At 42.0% G+C, this 12,070-nt stretch overlaps 1 long non-coding RNA gene across 1 annotated transcript in view; it reads right to left on the bottom strand.

Moving 5' to 3' along the window:
- Positions 1-10,827, bottom strand: part of LOC131424682 (uncharacterized) — a 57,138-nt gene extending 46,311 nt beyond the window's left edge. The window contains exon 1 of the long non-coding RNA XR_009228087.1: positions 10,414-10,827. This is a non-coding gene — a long non-coding RNA (uncharacterized LOC131424682). The remainder of the gene's footprint in view (positions 1-10,413) is intronic.
- Between the last annotated feature and the right edge of the window lie 1,243 nt (positions 10,828-12,070).

The raw sequence follows: 12,070 nt of genomic DNA, 5'->3' as shown, positions 1-12,070 counted from the left end.
GAGCAACCCCTTGGAAACATGCAAAGCTCAAGAGTTGCACAGGTGAAGACGCTTTTCCTTCTCTTATTACTATCATCATGGACTCTCTTTTCTCTGCTAGCAAGCGTACCTGGTGGTGTGCTGTACTCAAACCTATAAGCTATGCTCGAACTCTGTAACCCTTAAAATAATTGTTCCAGGTTTTGGAGACATTTGATACTAAAAGTAAATTGTTGGCAGACTTTTGAAATAAAAACCTAACTGCTCTATTGGTTTCTCCTATCAGAATAAAGTCTCTAGAGCAGCTTGTAACCCCAGCAGCTTGGGAGGCCGAAGCAGGAGGATCCAGAGTTCAAAGCCAGCCTCAGCAACTTAGTGAGTCCCTAAGCAACTCAGTGAGACCCTGTCTCTAAATAAAATACACAAGTTAAAAAAAGGGGGGGGGGTGCCGGGATGTGGCTCAGTGATTGAGTGATCTTAGGTTCAATCCTTGGTACCAAAAAAAAAAAAAGACCCTAGAGGTGAGGATTCCAATGAAGCTGAAGGCTGCAAATGGTCCTTGAGGGAGGGGAAATCACTCTCTGTCAAAGCAGTGGAGCTGTTCCTCTCTCCCAGGCAGAATCAATAGTGACAAATGGCAGGGCCGGAAACGAACACTTTGCTCCAGTGGCCAGGCGTCGTGGTAAGTTCTAGTAGAAGATTTACCTTTATTTGGTGATTGTTATTTCTGCAGGTCTTTATGTTTTGATCTATGGATTCTCTGTTTAGTAATAATGGGACACGGCACTGATAAATAATGCGTGTCATCAGCAATCTCCTGCACAGAGGTTGGTGCTTTCCTGAAGTGTTGGGTGGCTTTTCATTTTTTTTAAGAAATAAGCAAAGTGGGTGTTGTCCACCAGTCATGAGGGTCCTGGTCTCTGGGGCCCAGTGACACAAAGGCTGCTGTCATCACTGTCCCTGTGCCCCACTTGCTGCCACCCCTTCTTACCCACCTCATCTCCGTCACGTCTCCCTAGTGTGACATTAATCACAGCGTGCCTTGCCAAGTGGCTTTGTGGAGAAACCACACTCTATGAAATGTAATTTATGGCCTTAATACTATTAACCATGTGGCATCTTTTACGTTATTACAACTGATTAGGCAGCGGCCATAATGTAATTTTATAGAGAGTTTATGTGTGTGCACCCATACACACACACACACACCTATGAATGGTTTATTCTCACTTGACTTTCCATTTTATCAAGGTAAATGGAACACTGTCTTCATCAAATGCCATATTTGTGTTTTTAAATATTTATTTTTTAGTTGTAGTTGGACTGAATATCTTTATTTTATTTACTTATTTTTACGTGGTGCTGAGGATCGAACCCAGGGCCTTGCACGTGCTAGTCGAGCGCTCTACCGCTGAGCCACAATACCAGCCCCATGCTTTATGTTTTCCCCTAAGACCTAACCAAGATTCGAAAAGGTTCATTTAACAGTTTTCATCTGACTCAGTATCTGAATAATGGAGCCAGAGCTGGAAGATTCCAGGACCTTGGAGCTGGTAGTGGCTGGTGATGGGAGAGCCTCTGAGCTGGAATCTCCCTGTGAGAGAGCTGAAGACTTCAGTAAATATGGTTAGCCTTGCTTTGACTTCTCCCTGAAGATGACAGCAGAGTCACCTAAAAATAAGAATGCATGCAGTTGGGGCAGGAAGGGGATCCTAGATAAACAGCATTGGTATGAAAACAGGCAATGCCTAGGACTCAAGCTCAGGTTGATAGACCTCTCCTCTCTACCGACCAGACTCAGGCTGAAGCGTGTCCTTGAAGGGGTGGCAGGGCTCTGTTTCCTTGGTGCAGGGAGCAGTCGGTTCTCCCACCGTTGTACAATCCTATTAGCACTTCCCATCTCCAGTGGTACTTACTCATTTTCACAATTCCTCTGTTCCCATTAGCCTTTAATCTCTGCTCCATATAATATCCACACCCCCTGTTTTGACCTTCTCTAACTCATTTCTCTGTTCCCCATCTGAGTCTCTCTCTCCCTCCCTCTCTCTCTCTCTCTCTCTCCCCCCCCCCCTCTTTTGCAGTGCTGGGGATCAAACCCAGGGTCTTGTGCTTGCTAAGCAGGCACTCTACCACTGAGCTACCTTTAAAGTCTAGCACAGTGCCTGGTACATGATGTGCTCAGATAGAAGCCACATGCTTATTCAGAAACAGGTAAGCACTATAACAGAATTTCCTTGGAGATTCTGCCTTCTTTTTAATTTTTCATCATTTAAAAGAATTCAACTTTTTATTATGGAAATATTTGAAAAGACATAAAAATAGATATCACAAATATTTGAAAAGACATAAAAATAGATATCACCAGTTTATGCATCCATTGATGGCTAAGCCTAACCAATCCACACCCCACCCTCTTCCTTGCTCACATTTTTCTGAAGCCATACAGATATCAGATGAATTCCTCTCTAAATATTTGGATGAAATTTAAATGAATCTCTAAAGATTCATTTTCCCCCTAAATTACCACAATGGCATCATTGCATCTAAAAAATAATTAAAATTTCTTAATGGTACCAACTATTCAGTTCAAATTTGTAGTATCACCAATGTCACATGTTTTTAGAGTTTGAATCAGGATCCAAATAAGAAGCACACATAGGAATTGGTTGATGTATCTCTTAAATTTCATTGAATTTGTAGGTTCTTGCCTCTTTTATTTATTTTTTATTTTTTAAATATTTTTTAGTTGTCAATGGACCTTTATTTTATTTATTTATATGTGGTGCTGAGGATTAAACCCAGGGCCTCACACATGCTAGGCAAGCGATCCACCACTGAGCCACAACCCCAGCCCATCTCTTTTATTTTTTAACTCTTTATTTTTAGATAATTTTAGATTCACTTATGGAATAAGGAAGAATGCAGAAAGAACCCTAAGCCCTTTATCCAATTTCTCTCAATGTTAGTTCTTGCAAAACTACAGTATAATATCACAACCAGATTTCAACAGTTCTATATACTTTCATTTATATGAGTATGTTTAGTTTTACGTAGCTTTATCACATATGATTTGTATGACCACCTCCATAGTCAAAATACAGAACAGTTCCACCACAAAGATTCCTTGTGCTACCGTAATAGGCACAGCCACTTTCTGAACCTCCTTACCCTCTTCTTCTATTTCTCATCTCTATAATTTTCTTTTTTTGTAATGCTGGGGATCAAACCTAGGGCTTTGGTCATCTAGGCATGTGCTCTACCACTGAGCTACAGCCCCAGAACCCCATCTCTATAATTTTGTCATTTCAAGAATTTCATATAAATGGAATCATACAATACTTAATCTTTTGAGATTGGATGTTTTAAAATTCAGCATAATTCCCTTGAGGTTGGACTAATTTTTATATGTAATAATAGTTTGCTCTTTTCCATTGTTGCATAGTCTTCCATAGAATGAATGTATCACAGTTTGTTTAACCACTCACTCAGTGAAGGACACCTGAGTTGCTTTCAGTTTGGGGTTATTTTGAATAAAGATTCTGGAAAACATTTTGCAAGAAACTGCCACACTCTTTTCTGAATTTCACATTTCCACCAGTAAGGTATGAATGATTTAGTTTCTCTGCATCTCTGCTAGCATTTGGTCTAATAATAATAATTAGTGGTAGTAGTAATAATAAAATAATAATAATTATTAGTATCACTAATTAGTATTACTACTGCTACTAATAATAATAATAATTATTTTTGGTGATTTCCATAGGTATGGAATAATGTCATTGTAATTCTTTTAAAAAAATTAATCTTGGTATAATAGCTCATTTTTGTCCTAGTATAAAATCTTATTATGAGGCTGAGGCAGGGGTTGGGGACATAGCTCAGTTGGCAGAGTGCTTGCTTTGTATGCACAAGGCCCTGGGTTCAATCCCGAGCAATGCACACACACACACACACACACATAACACACACACACACACACATAACACACACACACATATACACACACACAAGAGACTGAGGCAGGAGAATCGTGAGTTCAAAGCCTGCCTCAGCAATTTGGCGAGACGCTAGGCAACTCAATGAGACCCTGTCTCTGAGATACAAAATAGGTCTGGGGATGTGGCTCAGTGGTCAAGTTCCCCTGTGTTCAATCCCTAGCATCCCCCCGAAAAAAAATCTTACTATGGAAAACAAGACTCAGCTAATATGTTGGTATAAATCCTTCAAATGTTTTTTTCCTCAGGCATAGCTATCTGTCTATAATTTAGAAAATTGGAAACATATGATATATAATTTTTCATCCCATGGTTTCTCAAATGTTACATGAGAAATATGTTCTTATATACCCTATGAAATATTATTTGAAAACATGTTTTTAATGTTGTTGTATAATATTTTATCATTTGGAGTTAACTTTTTAATATTGTTTTTAGACATTTATGTTATTTTCAATTTTTTGATATAAATATTTTTTGAATGTCACATATAGATTTGTTTGATATTTCTAGTTATTTCTTGGTAATTTATTATAGAACTGGGCTTACTAGGACACAGCATAAAGACTTTTAAGACTTTTGATACTCACATCCACATATCTAAAGTACTTTCCAGAAAGATTACATTTGTGCTCACAGTGTGCCTATCTCACCAAACCCTCCATAGCAGTGAATGTCATGTTCCTCTCCTTGTCAAGTTGATAGAGAAAAATATCTCATTGTTTTAATTTGTATCTCTTTGATAACAAGTGAAAGTGAAATGTGTTCAAAAGTTTTATTAGTTATTTGTATTTCTTCCTTAACTAATCTTCAGTGTTCTCCTTTGGCTTATTTTTCTACTGGGGTGTTCATGATTTTATTGCTAATTCAAACAATGTCTTTCTGTAAGTGATTTGGACAGACTGGGAGATGGATAGTGGGGGTGAGGTGGAGGCTGACTGGGTTCTTCTCAGATACCATTCTCCCTGCCACCCACCTGCTGGAACTCAGGCTGAAGCCTAGAGCTGCTGATCACAGTCCCATTGAACGGCAGGCATGCGCTTTCCCTGGTGAAAGCCAAGACCCTGAGCTGGGGCGTCTCCATCCTCATTTCATGGTCCAGCACCTGGAGACTGCAGGACACCGGAGGTGTGTGTGGCACTGAGGGAGCCCTTGGCTTGCTTTCTCCTTCCTGCATACATCCTGTAGCTCTAGCCGGGTATCAAAGATGTCAGCATTCCCTGTTCCTTGTAATTTCATATTCTTTATAGTTCAAGCAGCAGCGGATTTGGCAAACAAACAAACAAAAACCATCCTAAACCAGACCCAGAAAAAAACAACTGACCCAAGTGGTGTTTGTCACACACCTAGAGTATATCCAAAGCACAAAATGCATACAGCATCTCTTTACCTATTCCTGCTCATTTCATGTCCTGTCTTCTTTAGACAAAGATGCTAACGCTGACAGTATTCATGGTGGTCATGAAGATGACCAGGAGTTGGAGAGGGGAGACCAATAGTCCATGCCGATCCACACGAGCAACCCTCCACAAATCAGGTGGTGGAAGCCACAGTCCTTCCCCAACATACTTGTCCTGTTCATCTTTTTTAAACCTCAAGGATTTATCTACTCCACTGTCCCCAAGTCAGAGTTTTATTTATTTAATTATTTTAAAGTGTCCTTTTTTTTTTTTAATGTCTTTTAGACATCCAGGTATCTGAAGGTTTAAACCCTGGTGATTCTTTCTATAGCAATGTCACATGTTGACAGGTGGGCCCAGGAGGGAGTCAGGAGCTGAGTGACCCTCCCCTGCCTGGTGGATGATTCTGACCTATTTTCTATGTACATCTCTCGGGAGCCTGGAACTCAGTGTCTGTATCAATGAAGCAACTTTGTAAGCTCCAAATTCCCTACCCAAGCTCTAACCAGGCCAGGAATCCGTGAATCCCAGTGAGGACTTTTGGTTGAAATTTTGGAGAACATAGTGCTACCTTACCACAGTGCCTGGGACAGCCTGCCTGGGCTGCTTCACGTCACAGGAGAGGTCCTTGGCCATTCTGAGCCTGCAAAGCTCAGACCTGGTAGTCCCAGGCTTTCCCTATAGAGTGGGCTATGTTCTTAAAGAGCCCTTATCCTGAAGAATTTAAAATCGGATGTGAGCTACAAGATAGTGGAATACAAAGACATTGAAACATTGAAGTCTGGGATTTGTAAAATAGTTCAAAATTCTTTGCTTTGTGTTTCTTTTCTTTTTTTTTAAAGATTGTGTTTCCCCTGAGGCAACCTTGGCAGAAAACAGGGCCTCCTCCCCTGGATTGCTGTTTCCGAGTAAGAATCAGCCCTCAGGATTCTGCAACATGGAAAGTAAATAGGACCAGCCCAATAGCTCGGAGCAGAAAACAAGGGTGCCTGTATTTCAGAAGCTCAGGAGAAAGGAAACCCAGGCTGTGGGAAGGAAAGAAATGGGATGGAAATCATTGCAAAAAGGGAGGGGAGAACACAACCTAGGCATGGGACACCAGTCATTTTGGATTCTCCTCACCACCCTGGGAGGCAGGAGCAAGCCCCATTTCACAGAGGAAGAAAGCAAGTTTCCAAGAAGAAATGTGACTTGCTCAGCATCACACAGCTTGAAGGTGCGCCTGGCAGCAGGGCTCAGCCATGCCACGGCCTCTCCAAGGCTCCCATGTCTGAGACCCCGAGCTGAGAAAAGCTATTTTTGCACATGTGTCTGGGAAGGCCCCGGAGCTCTCTCTATATATATTCACTTTAAATTCATGGGCCAGATCATCCTGGGGTGGGGAAGGGGTGTGCTAGGAACACATGAATCTGTTTTGATTTTTCTTTAGCTCTCCCTGTTTTCTTATCCTGATAGAGACAAGATATTTCCTTTCTGTTCCTCTCAACAACAATTAAAAAAAAAACCCCTATAAAGACTAAGAGAGTCCCATCGTTTCCCTGCCGACTGCAATATCCCGTGATATCAGGGAAAGTTCTCTGTCAGAGCTAAGCCACCTTCATTTGCCCTTAGCTATTTTGGGATCAATATGATTTGTTAAATCTTAACTTCAACCTGTATTTCTTAAAAGAGGACTTTTAACTGTGGATATTTATAATCTCCTCTGCATCTTCCAAGCACTTTACAATATTAACTAATTAAACCTCAGCAACACCTTTGATTAACTCCTTTTTATAGATGTGGGAAAAGAGGCTTGAAAATAATAAGAAACGCCCTTGGCCGTGATGGAATCTGCATTCCAAGGTAGGCGGAGGATTTGAAATTTCCTGTCTCCACCCCTCATAAACCAACAAACCAGTCTCCTGCCTTGGTGTCTTGGAAGGACACAATCTACCCAGACAGTTCTTACATTCTTTTATAAAAAAGAGCTTCCTCAAAAGTGCCTATCTTCTGTCCAGGGCCTTTACTATCCATTCTGTATGGTGTTCTGCCATAACTCTATTCCCTTCTTAAATCAAAGGAGCCGCTGGGAAAGGTGGACACAAGGCCCAATTCTTGTGGCTCCATTCAGTTCCCTTGCGTCTCCCCTTGGGTCTATTCTTAAACATACCTTCCGTTCAGGAATCCAAGGTAAGCCAGCTTTATCTGGCAACATCCCCAAAGATTTCTTCTCTCCATATGTCCAGACAGAAAGCTAAGCAGTAATTCAAAGACAGACAGGGGTCAGCAATAACCATTTTTACAGCTACCAGGCAGAAACTCATTGTTGATTTCATCTTCAACACAATTTCCTGATTGCTTGAACGTTGGAGGAATCACTTGAAAGGTGAGAGTTATGGGCAGCTGTTGCAGCCGGGTAAGATTCTTGCTGACAGGTATCAGACTGTTATTAGCATCCTATGTTCTAAATTAAAGGAGAAGACCTATCTTTGAAGATATCATGGAGCTGTGGAAGCTTGGTGGAGATGGGGTGGGGCACTGGAGGACCCAAGCTCAACAAATAAAATCATCCTGAAAGACTCTCATTTATTACTCTTTGCTGAACTTGATAGCCCTGGTGTATTTCAGGTAGGGTTGTCATTGTGACACTAAAGACCTGATGTCAAAAGCCAGTCCTGAAATTCGGTGGTGTTCAGAAGTTGTGTGACTGACGCTCCCTGTTCCCCAACCCAAATCAGATTCCACAAATTCAGTAGAGTAACTTAGGAGATTTGCATAGAAAACCTGGATTTGAGTTTTGGTTCTACTACCTACTAGTGATATGGTCAGTTAACCTTGCTGAGCTATGGTTTCCTCACTGTAAAATAGAAGAGTAATAATAATACTTGCCTTACCTAATTGTTGGGAAAATAAAATGAAAATTTCTTGGCATTTTAGAGAATTGTAACAATTTTGGTTTTTATGTGATAATGGCTAATATTGAGCTGTTACTATTTGCCAGATATTCTTTGTAATATGCATGATCTCATTTATCCTCCCCATGATCCTATGAGATAAATATGATAATTAGGCCCCTGTTACAGTTGAGGAAGATGAAGTCTAAAATCATCCATTTAATAATGGATGCAACTTCACACATATTATCTTCCACAAATTATTTTTGGGGCGGTGTGGAGTAGTGGGGACATAACCCAGGGATTGGCCCATGCTAGGCAAGTGCTCTATTACCGAGCTACCACCCCAGCCCACATATTGTCATTCCGACATTTCCTTTCAGATATCCTATCATTCTCTCAAATATAACCAGCCTCCAATAAAATTCACTATCTCCTCTTAAACCACAGTCTTTCTTCTAACTTTACTGTTTGCCAAAGTTGCCGTTCCTCCCACACCCCTGGCTTGAAATCTCTGGCTCTATTGGGTTGCTCCCTTTGGGGCTCAAGTGCCCCCCTGGCCATCCAACTTGATCCTCAAAATAGCTCTCCATCCTTTCCTCCTAACTCCTTTGTCTCTACCATGAATGGAACCCCAGCCCCTCAAACATGGATGGTGCAGTAGTTTTCCTGATTTGTTTTTCTAGCTTTACTCCATCCCGCATACCCCTTGCTAATCGGTTCTAAAATATCACTTTCATTAGTCACTTGCTTTGTCAAGAAGTTTCAGCTGCCTTTGGGAGAAGGCCCGTGTTCCTGAGTCTGAAGCTGTAGGCCATCCATGGCCGGGTCCCACCCCACTACCCAGTGCCACCTCCCTCCACCCCTGAGCACATCCCCGGCTCTCCTGCCTTCACACTTCAGCTCACAAACTTTCTCTTTTCCTTTGTGGCCTTTTCCCCCTTTCTATTTACTGAAGGGCAACTCTCTAAGAGCCAAATCAATACCTTGCTTGACTTCCTGATTCCAAAATAATATATCTATTTTTCCAAATCGGTAAGAATATATTACTCTCTGGGCTGTGTTTACTACCATTGTTACTTAATTATTCACAAGTAATGTGTTATCTCACCTTTGTGCTGGAAGGAGATGGATGGAAAATGTGCCTTGTATTTCTATCTCTCCGACACACACAGCACCAAGGACCTACCTTTGATTGAAGCCAAGCACTGTGTCGCACGGTGGGGACGTGGGGCTGAACAAGACATGGTAAGGGGCTCACAGGCTAATAGAGAAGCTCCATATGCAAACAGATCATCACAATCGGACATTCAACAAGCTAGTGAAGACACGCCTGAAGGATTCTGGGAGCATGGACAGACGCACTAACAACTCCCTGGAGAAAGACAAGGCCTCACAGAGCGCACCTCCCGCAGACTCTTCAAGGATGCTTAGAAAATAGAAGCTCTCAGGTGGAGAAAGTCTTTTGAGAAACAGAGAAAACCATGTTCAAAGGCCCAGAGGCATCTGATGTGAGGCCAGATGAGAGAAGGAAGCAAAGCACTCGGGAAAGAACCAGGAGAGGACGATGGACAGAATCCAGAGCCCAAGGACCTGGTTATGCAGGGGAGATGGGTGCTGATCCTGTGAGGCAGGAGGAAGCCCTGAGAGGTGATAGGCGAGGAGGTGACACAGCCAGATTTGTATTTCAGAAAATTAACTTGAGCTGGGTGCGGTGGCACTTGCTTGCAATCCCAGTGACTCAGGAGGCTGAGGCAGGAGAATCATAGGTTTAAGGACCATCTCAGCAACTTAGGGAGGCCCTGAGTAACTTAGCAAGAGCCTGTCTCAAAATAAGAAAATAAATAAATAAATAAAAGGGCTGGGGATGTGGCTCAGCAGTAAAGTGTCCCTTGGGTTCAATCACCAAAAAAAAAAAAAAAAAGAAGAAAAGAAAATGAACTTTGGCAGCAGCGGGTAGATAGTGATTGGAGTCACTCGAGGGAGGTACAGCAAGAGATCTTGGGGGTCTGGACCAAGGCCAGGATAATGGGAACAGAGAGGTCTGTTGACGGGAGTTGTGTTAAGAGGAGAACAAGTATTGGACTGGGTAGACCACTGAGTGCCGTGAGTGGGCTCTCACGGTAAGTTTACTCTCAGGTAAGTTTAACTGGAGTTATCACTTACCTGAGAGTCTAGCACAAGGGAGACCCTCCTTACCAGGGTGGAGAGTGCAGAGGCGAAGACAAGTGCTGCTGTCACTGTCCTTTGGGCGGGGTAAGGAATGAGACCGGTGGCAGATGGGATCCATTAAAAGCCCCAGGAGAACATGGATAAGGAGAGGTTTCTGGGCAGGTAAATATTTCAAAAGTGCCTGCCTATCTCGGAACTTGGCACACGGTGGGTACTTAGCAAATGTTTGTGGAGGAATCAAATGACCCCACGGGGCAGGCCTGCACGCAGTACTTGATGGGCTACACCCCTAACCAGGCCCTTATTTTCATGACAAAGGGTATAATATGAACTAGTGACGTGAGATTGCACAAGCCCTGAGGGACCTCAGACAGTCAGGGCCCGGCCTGGTTGGCACAGACACTCTGCCTTCTCTGACCGACACCCTTCAAGGGACAGTATGAACCAGAGAGCCACAGTGCAGATCCCTGGCCTGGCTTTGATGTCGGACCACACAGACCCTGCATGTGGCCTGGGAGGTTTCTCTCTAAAGACACCGGAAACAATGGATCTTAAGGCCAATAAACATTGATGTCCCGTGAATATTTTAAACAAGACATGGATATTTAGTACATTTGTTCTTTTTTACCTGAGAAATATGAAATTCATCCTGATACATCTTAGCTTATTCCAAATGTATAAATAGCCCTTTTCTGGTCTCTTATAAATAACATCCTAAATGAATCCCAGGAAATTGGGTATGAAGGACGGGGAAAGGATGGAACGAGGGAGAAAAGAAGAAGTGGAAGAGAAAAACAAAAGCTCAACAGAGAGACTTAAGAAATGGCCCGGTTCACCCAGTATATTCCAGGCCTTTCAGCTTAAGTCAGCAGACACGAGTGACGTCCTGGGGATGTGGAATTCTAAATGTTAGTGGACATGTTTCACTGGGACAGCACAAAGCCATTAATTTCTTTGGCATTTTTAGCACTTCATTGCTGTTCCCAGGATGTTCAAGTTAATAGAAAATTTGCAAGCCAAGGATATTTCATGCCTGCATAACTCCAGTTAAAAAACACAGTATTAGGCAATATTTAGAATAGGTAAAGACTATGTTTACACAGGTCCAATAAGTGCTATTTAAAAGATGAGAACGCATTTTTCTCACTTTGTTTTTACTGTTACCAGACGCTGATCACTATAGCAATATCATGTCAAGGGTACATTTCTACCCACGATGTAAATGCCACTCAACGCCATGATAGACCTTCCATGATGATGCAGAAAGGAACGAAATAGCACATGCTTAAAGTACAGTGGGCAAATCGGTAAATTTTATTGTATTGATTACAAGCCTGAGAGGTAGTTTATCCAGAAGTGCCTGTTTTCAGGTACTTATTACGTATTATATATTTCAGTACCTATTATAAGGCATCTCCTCCCCCATTCTTTTCTTAAAATCGTAGGCTGCAGATAGATTTATCTTCTAGCAGAATTTACCCATTTTTATAGATTAAGAAAACCCAATAAGGGTTGAATAGTTAGTATCCTCCTGGTAGCAAGTGACGGAAAATCTAATACAAATGAACTTAGGCAAAAATGGAATTTATTGGCCTGCGTAAATGAGACAGTGGGGAAGTATCATTTTAGATGTGGCTGAATTCAAAGTTCA

This window comes from Marmota monax, unplaced genomic scaffold, assembly GCF_021218885.2.
Source record: "Marmota monax isolate L192 unplaced genomic scaffold, Marmota_monax_Labrador192_F-V1.1 WCK01_AAM20220418_F8-fsc00087, whole genome shotgun sequence".
NCBI classification, from domain to species: Eukaryota; Metazoa; Chordata; class Mammalia; order Rodentia; family Sciuridae; genus Marmota; species Marmota monax.
Note: the sequence above shows the minus strand (reverse complement) of the source record. Positions and strands in the feature narration are given on the sequence as shown.